At 45.3% G+C, this 21,912-nt stretch overlaps 1 non-coding gene across 1 annotated transcript; it reads right to left on the bottom strand.

Moving 5' to 3' along the window:
• Positions 1 to 11,837: 11,837 nt before the first annotated feature.
• On the bottom strand, positions 11,838 to 11,919 carry trnal-uag (transfer RNA leucine (anticodon UAG)). The gene has a single exon. It is a non-coding gene; the product is annotated as a tRNA-Leu (tRNA).
• Between the last annotated feature and the right edge of the window lie 9,993 nt (positions 11,920 to 21,912).

Genomic DNA, 21,912 nt, shown 5'->3' with positions numbered 1-21,912 from the left:
TGAAAAGGGTTCCATGATCCCTCTCCGACTCGCACAGCTGCTGGGATGTGCCCGTCTACAATATCAATTTCGCAGCAGATAATGATAGCCCGTCAATCCAGACAAAATTCATTGGTAAGCTGAGTCTATTTCCTCAGACTCTTTTCAGCTACAAATGTATCTGTGAGAGCGTCAGAATATATGATCGGTTATCATTTGGTCAAATTATCATGAGCTATTTGACATTACTGCAATTTCGATTCTTGCATTGCTAAATGATTTCACCCATTGCTCAAAACAGGACAACTTTCACGTTTACACGGAATATGAAGCACACCGGTCTACAGGGAAGATGCACAAAGCTGAGTAGGCCGTGTTCCACATCATACCGCGCAGCATAGTTTCAGTCACTGTGCCTGTTTTGCAGAATACGAGTCCCAAAGAATGTTCTCCACCCTAAAACCGGAGGTAGCACTACAATCCGAGAACGACAGATCACATTGTAAGGATGCTCTGACCTCGGAGCCAGTTCGAGATGCCACTTTTCTTGCCTTTTTGCCTTCACCGTGCAATTCGCTGCAGAGATCTTCACACATGGATACCAACTGAGTTGGAAACCTGTGTGGGAATCGAAGATAAGCGACTCAATAAATTTTGCTAAATTCCATGGTGCGTTTTAGAAATGCAGTTTCTCTTCACCTCAATCTAAAAGGCAGTTTCTGAACATAGTAACAGAAGTCAAAAGGTAATTACCTCACCCCACCCCCACTCCGGAAGAGGTGCTAACTGCCCTTGATTGCTTTTTGTTCACGATGTGAAGAGCTCTCACGCTTGAGTCACCTTCACGTCTCTGGTTGCTGAGTGAATCACAAAAAAGGAATTTCACCAGAGCTGCAACTGCCTCCCTTCCCCACTCGCCCTCCCCGTTTACATGTTCCTGCTCGTCAGTGATTTAAAGAAAACCAAATGAAAAGCAGTCTGTGGCACAATCATTTCGACTGCTCACGGGAAAGGTAGCATTGTGAACCACTGCAGAAACGAACGATTTCCTTACTTTTGCTCCGACTGACCATACTCTGGGAAATTTTCCCAGATTCTCAGTTGAGGATTCTTGCCGCTGGAAGTTACCTCACAAACCCTGTTAATTCGTAATGTATTGAGAGAATCGCACAACAGAAAGCATTTAACACGGAACACAAACAAAACTGGCAAACCAAATGCATTCTCAGACACAGCGAGCATGAATGCTAAATGTGAGACAGTCCGGGGGCATGAGCCATAAAGTAATCTCACAATTAACAACAGGGCAATTCCAAACTACTCTTTCAAACATACTGGAGCCTGAGTGCACCACCACTTCCCAGACAATGCCGAAAAGAGAGAAAGAAAGAATATTATAAGAATGGGTCATAAAAAATGAATTTCACCAATCACAGTCTCGATTAGATTACCTTTCCCTTCCGATGTACCCAGGACGGAAATGAAGGAAGTGGGAGAAATTCAATACCATATGACGTCGAAATTCATTGGAAGGATTTTCTCATTGGCCAGAAAACCAAATAACCACGAGTCGAGTCACCGTAGGACTTTGTTTCACAACAGCGATGAAATAACAGTCTCCATTCGGTTCCAGTAAAAAGACAACTTGTCTGGAACATAAAGCAAGAGTAGAGCTGCTTGCGATTTTTCCGCGCGAGAGGCGAACACGATCATGACAGCATAGACACGTTGGAAAAATTGGCACTTTCCCACACCACTGTTCATTGCCCGGGAAGCAAACCTATTTGGCTTCTGTTTAAAACCGAACTGCAGCAGGGGTCGAAACAACTCTGCAGGAAGCGGCGTGGTTGGAGTTGATCAGCAGAAATGGCAGCGGTGGGATTCGAACCCACGCCTCTGTCGCGACTGGAGCCAAAATGCAGCGCCTTAGACCGCTCGCCCACACTACCAGCCAGCGGGGGAACGCCTTTTCTTGCAACTCCAATTCTGCTCCTGCATGACAACAGGTGCAAAGTCACGTGAAAAGGGTTCCATGATCCCTCTCCGACTCGCACAGCTGCTGGGATGTGCCCGTCTACAATATCAATTTCGCAGCAGATAATGATAGCCCGTCAATCCAGACAAAATTCATTGGTAAGCTGAGTCTATTTTCTCAGACTCTTTTCAGCTACAAATGTATCTGTGAGAGCGTCAGAATATATGATCGGTTATCATTTGGTCAAATTATCATGAGCTATTTGACATTACTGCAATTTCGATTCTTGCATTGCTAAATGATTTCACCCATTGCTCAAAACAGGACAACTTTCACGTTTACACGGAATATGAAGCACACCGGTCTACAGGGAAGATGCACAAAGCTGAGTAGGCCGTGTTCCACATCATACCGCGCAGCATAGTTTCAGTCACTGTGCCTGTTTTGCAGAATACGAGTCCCAAAGAATGTTCTCCACCCTAAAACCGGAGGTAGCACTACAATCCGAGAACGACAGATCACATTGTAAGGATGCTCTGACCTCGGAGCCAGTTCGAGATGCCACTTTTCTTGCCTTTTTGCCTTCACCGTGCAATTCGCTGCAGAGATCTTCACACATGGATACCAACTGAGTTGGAAACCTGTGTGGGAATCGAAGATAAGCGACTCAATAAATTTTGCTAAATTCCATGGTGCGTTTTAGAAATGCAGTTTCTCTTCACCTCAATCTAAAAGGCAGTTTCTGAACATAGTAACAGAAGTCAAAAGGTAATTACCTCACCCCACCCCCACTCCGGAAGAGGTGCTAACTGCCCTTGATTGCTTTTTGTTCACGATGTGAAGAGCTCTCACGCTTGAGTCACCTTCACGTCTCTGGTTGCTGAGTGAATCACAAAAAAGGAATTTCACCAGAGCTGCAACTGCCTCCCTTCCCCACTCGCCCTCCCCGTTTACATTTTCCTGCTCGTCAGTGATTTAAAGAAAACCAAATGAAAAGCAGTCTGTGGCACAATCATTTCGACTGCTCACGGGAAAGGTAGCATTGTGAACCACTGCAGAAACGAAATATTTCCTTACTTTTGCTCCGACTGACCATACTCTGGGAAATTTTCCCAGATTCTCAGTTGAGGATTCTTGCCGCTGGAAGTTACCTCACGAACCCTGTTAATTCGTAATGTATTGAGAGAATCGCACAACAGAAAGCATTTAACACGGAACACAAACAAAACTGCCAAACCAAATGCATTCTCAGACACAGCGAGCATGAATGCTAAATGTGAGACAGTCCGGGGGCATGAGCCATAAAGTAATCTCACAATTAACAACAGGGCAATTCCAAACTACTCTTTCAAACATACTGGAGCCTGAGTGCACCACCACTTCCCAGACAATGCCGAAAAGAGAGAAAGAAAGAATATTATAAGAATGGGTCATAAAAAATGAATTTCACCAATCACAGTCTCGATTAGATTACCTTTCCCTTCCGATGTACCCAGGACGGAAATGAAGGAAGTGGGAGAAATTCAATACCATATGACGTCGAAATTCATTGGAAGGATTTTCTCATTGGCCAGAAAACCAAATAACCACGAGTCGAGTCACCGTAGGACTTTGTTTCACAACAGCGATGAAATAACAGTCTCCATTCGGTTCCAGTAAAAAGACAACTTGTCTGGAACATAAAGCAAGAGTAGAGCTGCTTGCGATTTTTCCGCGCGAGAGGCGAACACGATCATGACAGCATAGACACGTTGGAAAAATTGGCACTTTCCCACACCACTGTTCATTGCCCGGGAAGCAAACCTATTTGGCTTCTGTTTAAAACCGAACTGCAGCAGGGGTCGAAACAACTCTGCAGGAAGCGGCGTGGTTGGAGTTGATCAGCAGAAATGGCAGCGGTGGGATTCGAACCCACGCCTCTGTCGCGACTGGAGCCAAAATGCAGCGCCTTAGACCGCTCGCCCACACTACCAGCCAGCGGGGGAACGCCTTTTCTTGCAACTCCAATTCTGCTCCTGCATGACAACAGGTGCAAAGTCACGTGAAAAGGGTTCCATGATCCCTCTCCGACTCGCACAGCTGCTGGGATGTGCCCGTCTACAATATCAATTTCGCAGCAGATAATGATAGCCCGTCAATCCAGACAAAATTCATTGGTAAGCTGAGTCTATTTTCTCAGACTCTTTTCAGCTACAAATGTATCTGTGAGAGCGTCAGAATATATGATCGGTTATCATTTGGTCAAATTATCATGAGCTATTTGACATTACTGCAAATTCGATTCTTGCATTGCTAAATGATTTCACCCATTGCTCAAAACAGGACAACTTTCACGTTTACACGGAATATGAAGCACACCGGTCTACAGGGAAGATGCACAAAGCTGAGTAGGCCGTGTTCCACATCATACCGCGCAGCATAGTTTCAGTCACTGTGCCTGTTTTGCAGAATACGAGTCCCAAAGAATGTTCACCACCCTAAAACCGGAGGTAGCACTACAATCCGAGAACGACAGATCACATTGTAAGGATGCTCTGACCTCGGAGCCAGTTCGAGATGCCACTTTTCTTGCCTTTTTGCCTTCACCGTGCAATTCGCTGCAGAGATCTTCACACATGGATACCAACTGAGTTGGAAACCTGTGTGGGAATCGAAGATAAGCGACTCAATAAATTTTGCTAAATTCCATGGTGCGTTTTAGAAATGCAGTTTCTCTTCACCTCAATCTAAAAGGCAGTTTCTGAACATAGTAACAGAAGTCAAAAGGTAATTACCTCACCCCACCCCCACTCCGGAAGAGGTGCTAACTGCCCTTGATTGCTTTTTGTTCACGATGTGAAGAGCTCTCACGCTTGAGTCACCTTCACGTCTCTGGTTGCTGAGTGAATCACAAAAAAGGAATTTCACCAGAGCTGCAACTGCCTCCCTTCCCCACTCGCCCTCCCCGTTTACATTTTCCTGCTCGTCAGTGATTTAAAGAAAACCAAATGAAAAGCAGTCTGTGGCACAATCATTTCGACTGCTCACGGGAAAGGTAGCATTGTGAACCACTGCAGAAACGAAATATTTCCTTACTTTTGCTCCGACTGACCATACTCTGGGAAATTTTCCCAGATTCTCAGTTGAGGATTCTTGCCGCTGGAAGTTACCTCACGAACCCTGTTAATTCGTAATGTATTGAGAGAATCGCACAACAGAAAGCATTTAACACGGAACACAAACAAAACTGCCAAACCAAATGCATTCTCAGACACAGCGAGCATGAATGCTAAATGTGAGACAGTCCGGGGGCATGAGCCATAAAGTAATCTCACAATTAACAACAGGGCAATTCCAAACTACTCTTTCAAACATACTGGAGCCTGAGTGCACCACCACTTCCCAGACAATGCCGAAAAGAGAGAAAGAAAGAATATTATAAGAATGGGTCATAAAAAATGAATTTCACCAATCACAGTCTCGATTAGATTACCTTTCCCTTCCGATGTACCCAGGACGGAAATGAAGGAAGTGGGAGAAATTCAATACCATATGACGTCGAAATTCATTGGAAGGATTTTCTCATTGGCCAGAAAACCAAATAACCACGAGTCGAGTCACCGTAGGACTTTGTTTCACAACAGCGATGAAATAACAGTCTCCATTCGGTTCCAGTAAAAAGACAACTTGTCTGGAACATAAAGCAAGAGTAGAGCTGCTTGCGATTTTTCCGCGCGAGAGGCGAACACGATCATGACAGCATAGACACGTTGGAAAAATTGGCACTTTCCCACACCACTGTTCATTGCCCGGGAAGCAAACCTATTTGGCTTCTGTTTAAAACCGAACTGCAGCAGGGGTCGAAACAACTCTGCAGGAAGCGGCGTGGTTGGAGTTGATCAGCAGAAATGGCAGCGGTGGGATTCGAACCCACGCCTCTGTCGCGACTGGAGCCAAAATGCAGCGCCTTAGACCGCTCGCCCACACTACCAGCCAGCGGGGGAACGCCTTTTCTTGCAACTCCAATTCTGCTCCTGCATGACAACAGGTGCAAAGTCACGTGAAAAGGGTTCCATGATCCCTCTCCGACTCGCACAGCTGCTGGGATGTGCCCGTCTACAATATCAATTTCGCAGCAGATAATGATAGCCCGTCAATCCAGACAAAATTCATTGGTAAGCTGAGTCTATTTTCTCAGACTCTTTTCAGCTACAAATGTATCTGTGAGAGCGTCAGAATATATGATCGGTTATCATTTGGTCAAATTATCATGAGCTATTTGACATTACTGCAAATTCGATTCTTGCATTGCTAAATGATTTCACCCATTGCTCAAAACAGGACAACTTTCACGTTTACACGGAATATGAAGCACACCGGTCTACAGGGAAGATGCACAAAGCTGAGTAGGCCGTGTTCCACATCATACCGCGCAGCATAGTTTCAGTCACTGTGCCTGTTTTGCAGAATACGAGTCCCAAAGAATGTTCACCACCCTAAAACCGGAGGTAGCACTACAATCCGAGAACGACAGATCACATTGTAAGGATGCTCTGACCTCGGAGCCAGTTCGAGATGCCACTTTTCTTGCCTTTTTGCCTTCACCGTGCAATTCGCTGCAGAGATCTTCACACATGGATACCAACTGAGTTGGAAACCTGTGTGGGAATCGAAGATAAGCGACTCAATAAATTTTGCTAAATTCCATGGTGCGTTTTAGAAATGCAGTTTCTCTTCACCTCAATCTAAAAGGCAGTTTCTGAACATAGTAACAGAAGTCAAAAGGTAATTACCTCACCCCACCCCCACTCCGGAAGAGGTGCTAACTGCCCTTGATTGCTTTTTGTTCACGATGTGAAGAGCTCTCACGCTTGAGTCACCTTCACGTCTCTGGTTGCTGAGTGAATCACAAAAAAGGAATTTCACCAGAGCTGCAACTGCCTCCCTTCCCCACTCGCCCTCCCCGTTTACATTTTCCTGCTCGTCAGTGATTTAAAGAAAACCAAATGAAAAGCAGTCTGTGGCACAATCATTTCGACTGCTCACGGGAAAGGTAGCATTGTGAACCACTGCAGAAACGAAATATTTCCTTACTTTTGCTCCGACTGACCATACTCTGGGAAATTTTCCCAGATTCTCAGTTGAGGATTCTTGCCGCTGGAAGTTACCTCACGAACCCTGTTAATTCGTAATGTATTGAGAGAATCGCACAACAGAAAGCATTTAACACGGAACACAAACAAAACTGCCAAACCAAATGCATTCTCAGACACAGCGAGCATGAATGCTAAATGTGAGACAGTCCGGGGGCATGAGCCATAAAGTAATCTCACAATTAACAACAGGGCAATTCCAAACTACTCTTTCAAACATACTGGAGCCTGAGTGCACCACCACTTCCCAGACAATGCCGAAAAGAGAGAAAGAAAGAATATTATAAGAATGGGTCATAAAAAATGAATTTCACCAATCACAGTCTCGATTAGATTACCTTTCCCTTCCGATGTACCCAGGACGGAAATGAAGGAAGTGGGAGAAATTCAATACCATATGACGTCGAAATTCATTGGAAGGATTTTCTCATTGGCCAGAAAACCAAATAACCACGAGTCGAGTCACCGTAGGACTTTGTTTCACAACAGCGATGAAATAACAGTCTCCATTCGGTTCCAGTAAAAAGACAACTTGTCTGGAACATAAAGCAAGAGTAGAGCTGCTTGCGATTTTTCCGCGCGAGAGGCGAACACGATCATGACAGCATAGACACGTTGGAAAAATTGGCACTTTCCCACACCACTGTTCATTGCCCGGGAAGCAAACCTATTTGGCTTCTGTTTAAAACCGAACTGCAGCAGGGGTCGAAACAACTCTGCAGGAAGCGGCGTGGTTGGAGTTGATCAGCAGAAATGGCAGCGGTGGGATTCGAACCCACGCCTCTGTCGCGACTGGAGCCAAAATGCAGCGCCTTAGACCGCTCGCCCACACTACCAGCCAGCGGGGGAACGCCTTTTCTTGCAACTCCAATTCTGCTCCTGCATGACAACAGGTGCAAAGTCACGTGAAAAGGGTTCCATGATCCCTCTCCGACTCGCACAGCTGCTGGGATGTGCCCGTCTACAATATCAATTTCGCAGCAGATAATGATAGCCCGTCAATCCAGACAAAATTCATTGGTAAGCTGAGTCTATTTTCTCAGACTCTTTTCAGCTACAAATGTATCTGTGAGAGCGTCAGAATATATGATCGGTTATCATTTGGTCAAATTATCATGAGCTATTTGACATTACTGCAAATTCGATTCTTGCATTGCTAAATGATTTCACCCATTGCTCAAAACAGGACAACTTTCACGTTTACACGGAATATGAAGCACACCGGTCTACAGGGAAGATGCACAAAGCTGAGTAGGCCGTGTTCCACATCATACCGCGCAGCATAGTTTCAGTCACTGTGCCTGTTTTGCAGAATACGAGTCCCAAAGAATGTTCACCACCCTAAAACCGGAGGTAGCACTACAATCCGAGAACGACAGATCACATTGTAAGGATGCTCTGACCTCGGAGCCAGTTCGAGATGCCACTTTTCTTGCCTTTTTGCCTTCACCGTGCAATTCGCTGCAGAGATCTTCACACATGGATACCAACTGAGTTGGAAACCTGTGTGGGAATCGAAGATAAGCGACTCAATAAATTTTGCTAAATTCCATGGTGCGTTTTAGAAATGCAGTTTCTCTTCACCTCAATCTAAAAGGCAGTTTCTGAACATAGTAACAGAAGTCAAAAGGTAATTACCTCACCCCACCCCCACTCCGGAAGAGGTGCTAACTGCCCTTGATTGCTTTTTGTTCACGATGTGAAGAGCTCTCACGCTTGAGTCACCTTCACGTCTCTGGTTGCTGAGTGAATCACAAAAAAGGAATTTCACCAGAGCTGCAACTGCCTCCCTTCCCCACTCGCCCTCCCCGTTTACATTTTCCTGCTCGTCAGTGATTTAAAGAAAACCAAATGAAAAGCAGTCTGTGGCACAATCATTTCGACTGCTCACGGGAAAGGTAGCATTGTGAACCACTGCAGAAACGAAATATTTCCTTACTTTTGCTCCGACTGACCATACTCTGGGAAATTTTCCCAGATTCTCAGTTGAGGATTCTTGCCGCTGGAAGTTACCTCACGAACCCTGTTAATTCGTAATGTATTGAGAGAATCGCACAACAGAAAGCATTTAACACGGAACACAAACAAAACTGCCAAACCAAATGCATTCTCAGACACAGCGAGCATGAATGCTAAATGTGAGACAGTCCGGGGGCATGAGCCATAAAGTAATCTCACAATTAACAACAGGGCAATTCCAAACTACTCTTTCAAACATACTGGAGCCTGAGTGCACCACCACTTCCCAGACAATGCCGAAAAGAGAGAAAGAAAGAATATTATAAGAATGGGTCATAAAAAATGAATTTCACCAATCACAGTCTCGATTAGATTACCTTTCCCTTCCGATGTACCCAGGACGGAAATGAAGGAAGTGGGAGAAATTCAATACCATATGACGTCGAAATTCATTGGAAGGATTTTCTCATTGGCCAGAAAACCAAATAACCACGAGTCGAGTCACCGTAGGACTTTGTTTCACAACAGCGATGAAATAACAGTCTCCATTCGGTTCCAGTAAAAAGACAACTTGTCTGGAACATAAAGCAAGAGTAGAGCTGCTTGCGATTTTTCCGCGCGAGAGGCGAACACGATCATGACAGCATAGACACGTTGGAAAAATTGGCACTTTCCCACACCACTGTTCATTGCCCGGGAAGCAAACCTATTTGGCTTCTGTTTAAAACCGAACTGCAGCAGGGGTCGAAACAACTCTGCAGGAAGCGGCGTGGTTGGAGTTGATCAGCAGAAATGGCAGCGGTGGGATTCGAACCCACGCCTCTGTCGCGACTGGAGCCAAAATGCAGCGCCTTAGACCGCTCGCCCACACTACCAGCCAGCGGGGGAACGCCTTTTCTTGCAACTCCAATTCTGCTCCTGCATGACAACAGGTGCAAAGTCACGTGAAAAGGGTTCCATGATCCCTCTCCGACTCGCACAGCTGCTGGGATGTGCCCGTCTACAATATCAATTTCGCAGCAGATAATGATAGCCCGTCAATCCAGACAAAATTCATTGGTAAGCTGAGTCTATTTTCTCAGACTCTTTTCAGCTACAAATGTATCTGTGAGAGCGTCAGAATATATGATCGGTTATCATTTGGTCAAATTATCATGAGCTATTTGACATTACTGCAAATTCGATTCTTGCATTGCTAAATGATTTCACCCATTGCTCAAAACAGGACAACTTTCACGTTTACACGGAATATGAAGCACACCGGTCTACAGGGAAGATGCACAAAGCTGAGTAGGCCGTGTTCCACATCATACCGCGCAGCATAGTTTCAGTCACTGTGCCTGTTTTGCAGAATACGAGTCCCAAAGAATGTTCTCCACCCTAAAACCGGAGGTAGCACTACAATCCGAGAACGACAGATCACATTGTAAGGATGCTCTGACCTCGGAGCCAGTTCGAGATGCCACTTTTCTTGCCTTTTTGCCTTCACCGTGCAATTCGCTGCAGAGATCTTCACACATGGATACCAACTGAGTTGGAAACCTGTGTGGGAATCGAAGATAAGCGACTCAATAAATTTTGCTAAATTCCATGGTGCGTTTTAGAAATGCAGTTTCTCTTCACCTCAATCTAAAAGGCAGTTTCTGAACATAGTAACAGAAGTCAAAAGGTAATTACCTCACCCCACCCCCACTCCGGAAGAGGTGCTAACTGCCCTTGATTGCTTTTTGTTCACGATGTGAAGAGCTCTCACGCTTGAGTCACCTTCACGTCTCTGGTTGCTGAGTGAATCACAAAAAAGGAATTTCACCAGAGCTGCAACTGCCTCCCTTCCCCACTCGCCCTCCCCGTTTACATTTTCCTGCTCGTCAGTGATTTAAAGAAAACCAAATGAAAAGCAGTCTGTGGCACAATCATTTCGACTGCTCACGGGAAAGGTAGCATTGTGAACCACTGCAGAAACGAAATATTTCCTTACTTTTGCTCCGACTGACCATACTCTGGGAAATTTTCCCAGATTCTCAGTTGAGGATTCTTGCCGCTGGAAGTTACCTCACGAACCCTGTTAATTCGTAATGTATTGAGAGAATCGCACAACAGAAAGCATTTAACACGGAACACAAACAAAACTGCCAAACCAAATGCATTCTCAGACACAGCGAGCATGAATGCTAAATGTGAGACAGTCCGGGGGCATGAGCCATAAAGTAATCTCACAATTAACAACAGGGCAATTCCAAACTACTCTTTCAAACATACTGGAGCCTGAGTGCACCACCACTTCCCAGACAATGCCGAAAAGAGAGAAAGAAAGAATATTATAAGAATGGGTCATAAAAAATGAATTTCACCAATCACAGTCTCGATTAGATTACCTTTCCCTTCCGATGTACCCAGGACGGAAATGAAGGAAGTGGGAGAAATTCAATACCATATGACGTCGAAATTCATTGGAAGGATTTTCTCATTGGCCAGAAAACCAAATAACCACGAGTCGAGTCACCGTAGGACTTTGTTTCACAACAGCGATGAAATAACAGTCTCCATTCGGTTCCAGTAAAAAGACAACTTGTCTGGAACATAAAGCAAGAGTAGAGCTGCTTGCGATTTTTCCGCGCGAGAGGCGAACACGATCATGACAGCACAGACAAGTTGGAAAATATCGGCACTTTCCCACACCACTGCTCATTGCCCGGGAAGCAAACCTATTTGGCTTCTGTTTAAAACCGAACTGCAGCAGGGGTCGAAACAACTCTGGAGGAAGCGGCGTGGTTGGAATTGATCAGCAGAAATGGCAGCGGTGGGATTCGAACCCACGCCTCTGTCGAGACTGGAGCCTAAATCCAGCGCCTTAGACCGCTCGGCCACACTACCAGCCGGCGGCAGAACACCTTTTCTTGCAACTCCAATTCTGCTCCTGCATGACAACAGGTGCAAAGTCACGTGAAAAGGGTTCCATGATCCCTCTCCGACTCGCACAGCTGCTGGGATGTGCCCGTCTACAATATCAATTTCGCAGCAGATAATGATAGCCCGTCAATCCAGACAAAAATCATTGGTAAGCTGAGTCTATTTTCTCAGACTCTTTTCAGCTACAAATGTATCTGTGAGAGCGTCAGAATATATGATCGGTTATCATTTGGTCAAATTATCATGAGCTATTTGACATTACTGCAAATTCGATTCTTGCATTGCTAAATGATTTCACCCATTGCTCAAAACAGGACAACTTTCACGTTTACACGGAATATGAAGCACACCGGTCTACAGGGAAGATGCACAAAGCTGAGTAGGCCGTGTTCCACATCATACCGCGCAGCATAGTTTCAGTCACTGTGCCTGTTTTGCAGAATACGAGTCCCAAAGAATGTTCACCACCCTAAAACCGGAGGTAGCACTACAATCCGAGAACGACAGATCACATTGTAAGGATGCTCTGACCTCGGAGCCAGTTCGAGATGCCACTTTTCTTGCCTTTTTGCCTTCACCGTGCAATTCGCTGCAGAGATCTTCACACATGGATACCAACTGAGTTGGAAACCTGTGTGGGAATCGAAGATAAGCGACTCAATAAATTTTGCTAAATTCCATGGTGCGTTTTAGAAATGCAGTTTCTCTTCACCTCAATCTAAAAGGCAGTTTCTGAACATAGTAACAGAAGTCAAAAGGTAATTACCTCACCCCACCCCCACTCCGGAAGAGGTGCTAACTGCCCTTGATTGCTTTTTGTTCACGATGTGAAGAGCTCTCACGCTTGAGTCACCTTCACGTCTCTGGTTGCTGAGTGAATCACAAAAAAGGAATTTCACCAGAGCTGCAACTGCCTCCCTTCCCCACTCGCCCTCCCCGTTTACATTTTCCTGCTCGTCAGTGATTTAAAGAAAACCAAATGAAAAGCAGTCTGTGGCACAATCATTTCGACTGCTCACGGGAAAGGTAGCATTGTGAACCACTGCAGAAACGAAATATTTCCTTACTTTTGCTCCGACTGACCATACTCTGGGAAATTTTCCCAGATTCTCAGTTGAGGATTCTTGCCGCTGGAAGTTACCTCACGAACCCTGTTAATTCGTAATGTATTGAGAGAATCGCACAACAGAAAGCATTTAACACGGAACACAAACAAAACTGCCAAACCAAATGCATTCTCAGACACAGCGAGCATGAATGCTAAATGTGAGACAGTCCGGGGGCATGAGCCATAAAGTAATCTCACAATTAACAACAGGGCAATTCCAAACTACTCTTTCAAACATACTGGAGCCTGAGTGCACCACCACTTCCCAGACAATGCCGAAAAGAGAGAAAGAAAGAATATTATAAGAATGGGTCATAAAAAATGAATTTCACCAATCACAGTCTCGATTAGATTACCTTTCCCTTCCGATGTACCCAGGACGGAAATGAAGGAAGTGGGAGAAATTCAATACCATATGACGTCGAAATTCATTGGAAGTATTTTCTCATTGGCCCGAAAACCAAATAACCACGAGTCGAGTCACCGTAGAACTTTGTTTCACAACAGCGATGAAATAACAGTCTCCATTCGGTTCCAGTAAAAAGACAACTTGTCTGGAACATAAAGCAAGAGTAGAGCTGCTTGCGATTTTTCCGCGCGAGAGGCGAACACGATCATGACAGCATAGACACGTTGGAAAAATTGGCACTTTCCCACACCACTGTTCATTGCCCGGGAAGCAAACCTATTTGGCTTCTGTTTAAAACCGAACTGCAGCAGGGGTCGAAACAACTCTGCAGGAAGCGGCGTGGTTGGAGTTGATCAGCAGAAATGGCAGCGGTGGGATTCGAACCCACGCCTCTGTCGCGACTGGAGCCAAAATGCAGCGCCTTAGACCGCTCGCCCACACTACCAGCCAGCGGGGGAACGCCTTTTCTTGCAACTCCAATTCTGCTCCTGCATGACAACAGGTGCAAAGTCACGTGAAAAGGGTTCCATGATCCCTCTCCGACTCGCACAGCTGCTGGGATGTGCCCGTCTACAATATCAATTTCGCAGCAGATAATGATAGCCCGTCAATCCAGACAAAATTCATTGGTAAGCTGAGTCTATTTTCTCAGACTCTTTTCAGCTACAAATGTATCTGTGAGAGCGTCAGAATATATGATCGGTTATCATTTGGTCAAATTATCATGAGCTATTTGACATTACTGCAATTTCGATTCTTGCATTGCTAAATGATTTCACCCATTGCTAAAAACAGGACAACTTTCACGTTTACACGGAATATGAAGCACACCGGTCTACAGGGAAGATGCACAAAGCTGAGTAGGCCGTGTTCCACATCATACCGCGCAGCATAGTTTCAGTCACTGTGCCTGTTTTGCAGAATACGAGTCCCAAAGAATGTTCTCCACCCTAAAACCGGAGGTAGCACTACAATCCGAGAACGACAGATCACATTGTAAGGATGCTCTGACCTCGGAGCCAGTTCGAGATGCCACTTTTCTTGCCTTTTTGCCTTCACCGTGCAATTCGCTGCAGAGATCTTCACACATGGATACCAACTGAGTTGGAAACCTGTGTGGGAATCGAAGATAAGCGACTCAATAAATTTTGCTAAATTCCATGGTGCGTTTTAGAAATGCAGTTTCTCTTCACCTCAATCTAAAAGGCAGTTTCTGAACATAGTAACAGAAGTCAAAAGGTAATTACCTCACCCCACCCCCACTCCGGAAGAGGTGCTAACTGCCCTTGATTGCTTTTTGTTCACGATGTGAAGAGCTCTCACGCTTGAGTCACCTTCACGTCTCTGGTTGCTGAGTGAATCACAAAAAAGGAATTTCACCAGAGCTGCAACTGCCTCCCTTCCCCACTCGCCCTCCCCGTTTACATTTTCCTGCTCGTCAGTGATTTAAAGAAAACCAAATGAAAAGCAGTCTGTGGCACAATCATTTCGACTGCTCACGGGAAAGGTAGCATTGTGAACCACTGCAGAAACGAACGATTTCCTTACTTTTGCTCCGACTGACCATACTCTGGGAAATTTTCCCAGATTCTCAGTTGAGGATTCTTGCCGCTGGAAGTTACCTCACGAACCCTGTTAATTCGTAATGTATTGAGAGAATCGCACAACAGAAAGCATTTAACACGGAACACAAACAAAACTGCCAAACCAAATGCATTCTCAGACACAGCGAGCATGAATGCTAAATGTGAGACAGTCCGGGGGCATGAGCCATAAAGTAATCTCACAATTAACAACAGGGCAATTCCAAACTACTCTTTCAAACATACTGGAGCCTGAGTGCACCACCACTTCCCAGACAATGCCGAAAAGAGAGAAAGAAAGAATATTATAAGAATGGGTCATAAAAAATGAATTTCACCAATCACAGTCTCGATTAGATTACCTTTCCCTTCCGATGTACCCAGGACGGAAATGAAGGAAGTGGGAGAAATTCAATACCATATGACGTCGAAATTCATTGGAAGGATTTTCTCATTGGCCAGAAAACCAAATAACCACGAGTCGAGTCACCGTAGGACTTTGTTTCACAACAGCGATGAAATAACAGTCTCCATTCGGTTCCAGTAAAAAGACAACTTGTCTGGAACATAAAGCAAGAGTAGAGCTGCTTGCGATTTTTCCGCGCGAGAGGCGAACACGATCATGACAGCATAGACACGTTGGAAAAATTGGCACTTTCCCACACCACTGTTCATTGCCCGGGAAGCAAACCTATTTGGCTTCTGTTTAAAACCGAACTGCAGCAGGGGTCGAAACAACTCTGCAGGAAGCGGCGTGGTTGGAGTTGATCAGCAGAAATGGCAGCGGTGGGATTCGAACCCACGCCTCTGTCGCGACTGGAGCCAAAATGCAGCGCCTTAGACCGCTCGCCCACACTACCAGCCAGCGGGGGAACGCCTTTTCTTGCAACTCCAATTCTGCTCCTGCATGACAACAGGTGCAAAGTCACGTGAAAAGGGTTCCATGATCCCTCTCCGACTCGCACAGCTGCTGGGATGTGCCCGTCTACAATATCAATTTCGCAGCAGATAATGATAGCCCGTCAATCCAGACAAAATTCATTGGTAAGCTGAGTCTATTTTCTCAGACTCTTTTCAGCTACAAATGTATCTGTGAGAGCGTCAGAATATATGATCGGTTATCATTTGGTCAAATTATCATGAGCTATTTGACATTACTGCAATTTCGATTCTTGCATTGCTAAATGATTTCACCCATTGCTCAAAACAGGACAACTTTCACGTTTACACGGAATATGAAGCACACCGGTCTACAGGGAAGATGCACAAAGCTGAGTAGGCCGTGTTCCACATCATACCGCGCAGCATAGTTTCAGTCACTGTGCCTGTTTTGCAGAATACGAGTCCCAAAGAATGTTCACCACCCTAAAACCGGAGGTAGCACTACAATCCGAGAACGACAGATCACATTGTAAGGATGCTCTGACCTCGGAGCCAGTTCGAGATGCCACTTTTCTTGCCTTTTTGCCTTCACCGTGCAATTCGCTGCAGAGATCTTCACACATGGATACCAACTGAGTTGGAAACCTGTGTGGGAATCGAAGATAAGCGACTCAATAAATTTTGCTAAATTCCATGGTGCGTTTTAGAAATGCAGTTTCTCTTCACCTCAATCTAAAAGGCAGTTTCTGAACATAGTAACAGAAGTCAAAAGGTAATTACCTCACCCCACCCCCACTCCGGAAGAGGTGCTAACTGCCCTTGATTGCTTTTTGTTCACGATGTGAAGAGCTCTCACGCTTGAGTCACCTTCACGTCTCTGGTTGCTGAGTGAATCACAAAAAAGGAATTTCACCAGAGCTGCAACTGCCTCCCTTCCCCACTCGCCCTCCCCGTTTACATTTTCCTGCTCGTCAGTGATTTAAAGAAAACCAAATGAAAAGCAGTCTGTGGCACAATCATTTCGACTGCTCACGGGAAAGGTAGCATTGTGAACCACTGCAGAAACGAACGATTTCCTTACTTTTGCTCCGACTGACCATACTCTGGGAAATTTTCCCAGATTCTCAGTTGAGGATTCTTGCCGCTGGAAGTTACCTCACGAACCCTGTTAATTCGTAATGTATTGAGAGAATCGCACAACAGAAAGCATTTAACACGGAACACAAACAAAACTGCCAAACCAAATGCATTCTCAGACACAGCGAGCATGAATGCTAAATGTGAGACAGTCCGGGGGCATGAGCCATAAAGTAATCTCACAATTAACAACAGGGCAATTCCAAACTACTCTTTCAAACATACTGGAGCCTGAGTGCACCACCACTTCCCAGACAATGCCGAAAAGAGAGAAAGAAAGAATATTATAAGAATGGGTCATAAAAAATGAATTTCACCAATCACAGTCTCGATTAGATTACCTTTCCCTTCCGATGTACCCAGGACGGAAATGAAGGAAGTGGGAGAAATTCAATACCATATGACGTCGAAATTCATTGGAAGGATTTTCTCATTGGCCAGAAAACCAAATAACCACGAGTCGAGTCACCGTAGGACTTTGTTTCACAACAGCGATGAAATAACAGTCTCCATTCGGTTCCAGTAAAAAGACAACTTGTCTGGAACATAAAGCAAGAGTAGAGCTGCTTGCGATTTTTCCGCGCGAGAGGCGAACACGATCATGACAGCATAGACACGTTGGAAAAATTGGCACTTTCCCACACCACTGTTCATTGCCCGGGAAGCAAACCTATTTGGCTTCTGTTTAAAACCGAACTGCAGCAGGGGTCGAAACAACTCTGCAGGAAGCGGCGTGGTTGGAGTTGATCAGCAGAAATGGCAGCGGTGGGATTCGAACCCACGCCTCTGTCGCGACTGGAGCCAAAATGCAGCGCCTTAGACCGCTCGCCCACACTACCAGCCAGCGGGGGAACGCCTTTTCTTGCAACTCCAATTCTGCTCCTGCATGACAACAGGTGCAAAGTCACGTGAAAAGGGTTCCATGATCCCTCTCCGACTCGCACAGCTGCTGGGATGTGCCCGTCTACAATATCAATTTCGCAGCAGATAATGATAGCCCGTCAATCCAGACAAAATTCATTGGTAAGCTGAGTCTATTTTCTCAGACTCTTTTCAGCTACAAATGTATCTGTGAGAGCGTCAGAATATATGATCGGTTATCATTTGGTCAAATTATCATGAGCTATTTGACATTACTGCAATTTCGATTCTTGCATTGCTAAATGATTTCACCCATTGCTCAAAACAGGACAACTTTCACGTTTACACGGAATATGAAGCACACCGGTCTACAGGGAAGATGCACAAAGCTGAGTAGGCCGTGTTCCACATCATACCGCGCAGCATAGTTTCAGTCACTGTGCCTGTTTTGCAGAATACGAGTCCCAAAGAATGTTCACCACCCTAAAACCGGAGGTAGCACTACAATCCGAGAACGACAGATCACATTGTAAGGATGCTCTGACCTCGGAGCCAGTTCGAGATGCCACTTTTCTTGCCTTTTTGCCTTCACCGTGCAATTCGCTGCAGAGATCTTCACACATGGATACCAACTGAGTTGGAAACCTGTGTGGGAATCGAAGATAAGCGACTCAATAAATTTTGCTAAATTCCATGGTGCGTTTTAGAAATGCAGTTTCTCTTCACCTCAATCTAAAAGGCAGTTTCTGAACATAGTAACAGAAGTCAAAAGGTAATTACCTCACCCCACCCCCACTCCGGAAGAGGTGCTAACTGCCCTTGATTGCTTTTTGTTCACGATGTGAAGAGCTCTCACGCTTGAGTCACCTTCACGTCTCTGGTTGCTGAGTGAATCACAAAAAAGGAATTTCACCAGAGCTGCAACTGCCTCCCTTCCCCACTCGCCCTCCCCGTTTACATTTTCCTGCTCGTCAGTGATTTAAAGAAAACCAAATGAAAAGCAGTCTGTGGCACAATCATTTCGACTGCTCACGGGAAAGGTAGCATTGTGAACCACTGCAGAAACGAAATATTTCCTTACTTTTGCTCCGACTGACCATACTCTGGGAAATTTTCCCAGATTCTCAGTTGAGGATTCTTGCCGCTGGAAGTTACCTCACGAACCCTGTTAATTCGTAATGTATTGAGAGAATCGCACAACAGAAAGCATTTAACACGGAACACAAACAAAACTGCCAAACCAAATGCATTCTCAGACACAGCGAGCATGAATGCTAAATGTGAGACAGTCCGGGGGCATGAGCCATAAAGTAATCTCACAATTAACAACAGGGCAATTCCAAACTACTCTTTCAAACATACTGGAGCCTGAGTGCACCACCACTTCCCAGACAATGCCGAAAAGAGAGAAAGAAAGAATATTATAAGAATGGGTCATAAAAAATGAATTTCACCAATCACAGTCTCGATTAGATTACCTTTCCCTTCCGATGTACCCAGGACGGAAATGAAGGAAGTGGGAGAAATTCAATACCATATGACGTCGAAATTCATTGGAAGGATTTTCTCATTGGCCAGAAAACCAAATAACCACGAGTCGAGTCACCGTAGGACTTTGTTTCACAACAGCGATGAAATAACAGTCTCCATTCGGTTCCAGTAAAAAGACAACTTGTCTGGAACATAAAGCAAGAGTAGAGCTGCTTGCGATTTTTCCGCGCGAGAGGCGAACACGATCATGACAGCATAGACACGTTGGAAAAATTGGCACTTTCCCACACCACTGTTCATTGCCCGGGAAGCAAACCTATTTGGCTTCTGTTTAAAACCGAACTGCAGCAGGGGTCGAAACAACTCTGCAGGAAGCGGCGTGGTTGGAGTTGATCAGCAGAAATGGCAGCGGTGGGATTCGAACCCACGCCTCTGTCGCGACTGGAGCCAAAATGCAGCGCCTTAGACCGCTCGCCCACACTACCAGCCAGCGGGGGAACGCCTTTTCTTGCAACTCCAATTCTGCTCCTGCATGACAACAGGTGCAAAGTCACGTGAAAAGGGTTCCATGATCCCTCTCCGACTCGCACAGCTGCTGGGATGTGCCCGTCTACAATATCAATTTCGCAGCAGATAATGATAGCCCGTCAATCCAGACAAAATTCATTGGTAAGCTGAGTCTATTTTCTCAGACTCTTTTCAGCTACAAATGTATCTGTGAGAGCGTCAGAATATATGATCGGTTATCATTTGGTCAAATTATCATGAGCTATTTGACATTACTGCAAATTCGATTCTTGCATTGCTAAATGATTTCACCCATTGCTCAAAACAGGACAACTTTCACGTTTACACGGAATATGAAGCACACCGGTCTACAGGGAAGATGCACAAAGCTGAGTAGGCCGTGTTCCACATCATACCGCGCAGCATAGTTTCAGTCACTGTGCCTGTTTTGCAGAATACGAGTCCCAAAGAATGTTCACCACCCTAAAACCGGAGGTAGCACTACAATCCGAGAACGACAGATCACATTGTAAGGATGCTCTGACCTCGGAGCCAGTTCGAGATGCCACTTTTCTTGCCTTTTTGCCTTCACCGTGCAATTCGCTGCAGAGATCTTCACACATGGATACCAACTGAGTTGGAAACCTGTGTGGGAATCGAAGATAAGCGACTCAATAAATTTTGCTAAATTCCATGGTGCGTTTTAGAAATGCAGTTTCTCTTCACCTCAATCTAAAAGGCAGTTTCTGAACATAGTAACAGAAGTCAAAAGGTAATTACCTCACCCCACCCCCACTCCGGAAGAGGTGCTAACTGCCCTTGATTGCTTTTTGTTCACGATGTGAAGAGCTCTCACGCTTGAGTCACCTTCACGTCTCTGGTTGCTGAGTGAATCACAAAAAAGGAATTTCACCAGAGCTGCAACTGCCTCCCTTCCCCACTCGCCCTCCCCGTTTACATTTTCCTGCTCGTCAGTGATTTAAAGAAAACCAAATGAAAAGCAGTCTGTGGCACAATCATTTCGACTGCTCACGGGAAAGGTAGCATTGTGAACCACTGCAGAAACGAAATATTTCCTTACTTTTGCTCCGACTGACCATACTCTGGGAAATTTTCCCAGATTCTCAGTTGAGGATTCTTGCCGCTGGAAGTTACCTCACGAACCCTGTTAATTCGTAATGTATTGAGAGAATCGCACAACAGAAAGCATTTAACACGGAACACAAACAAAACTGCCAAACCAAATGCATTCTCAGACACAGCGAGCATGAATGCTAAATGTGAGACAGTCCGGGGGCATGAGCCATAAAGTAATCTCACAATTAACAACAGGGCAATTCCAAACTACTCTTTCAAACATACTGGAGCCTGAGTGCACCACCACTTCCCAGACAATGCCGAAAAGAGAGAAAGAAAGAATATTATAAGAATGGGTCATAAAAAATGAATTTCACCAATCACAGTCTCGATTAGATTACCTTTCCCTTCCGATGTACCCAGGACGGAAATGAAGGAAGTGGGAGAAATTCAATACCATATGACGTCGAAATTCATTGGAAGGATTTTCTCATTGGCCAGAAAACCAAATAACCACGAGTCGAGTCACCGTAGGACTTTGTTTCACAACAGCGATGAAATAACAGTCTCCATTCGGTTCCAGTAAAAAGACAACTTGTCTGGAACATAAAGCAAGAGTAGAGCTGCTTGCGATTTTTCCGCGCGAGAGGCGAACACGATCATGACAGCATAGACACGTTGGAAAAATTGGCACTTTCCCACACCACTGTTCATTGCCCGGGAAGCAAACCTATTTGGCTTCTGTTTAAAACCGAACTGCAGCAGGGGTCGAAACAACTCTGCAGGAAGCGGCGTGGTTGGAGTTGATCAGCAGAAATGGCAGCGGTGGGATTCGAACCCACGCCTCTGTCGCGACTGGAGCCAAAATGCAGCGCCTTAGACCGCTCGCCCACACTACCAGC

Source organism: Chiloscyllium punctatum, chromosome 46, assembly GCF_047496795.1.
Source record: "Chiloscyllium punctatum isolate Juve2018m chromosome 46, sChiPun1.3, whole genome shotgun sequence".
Taxonomy (NCBI): Eukaryota; Metazoa; Chordata; class Chondrichthyes; order Orectolobiformes; family Hemiscylliidae; genus Chiloscyllium; species Chiloscyllium punctatum.
Note: the sequence above shows the minus strand (reverse complement) of the source record. Positions and strands in the feature narration are given on the sequence as shown.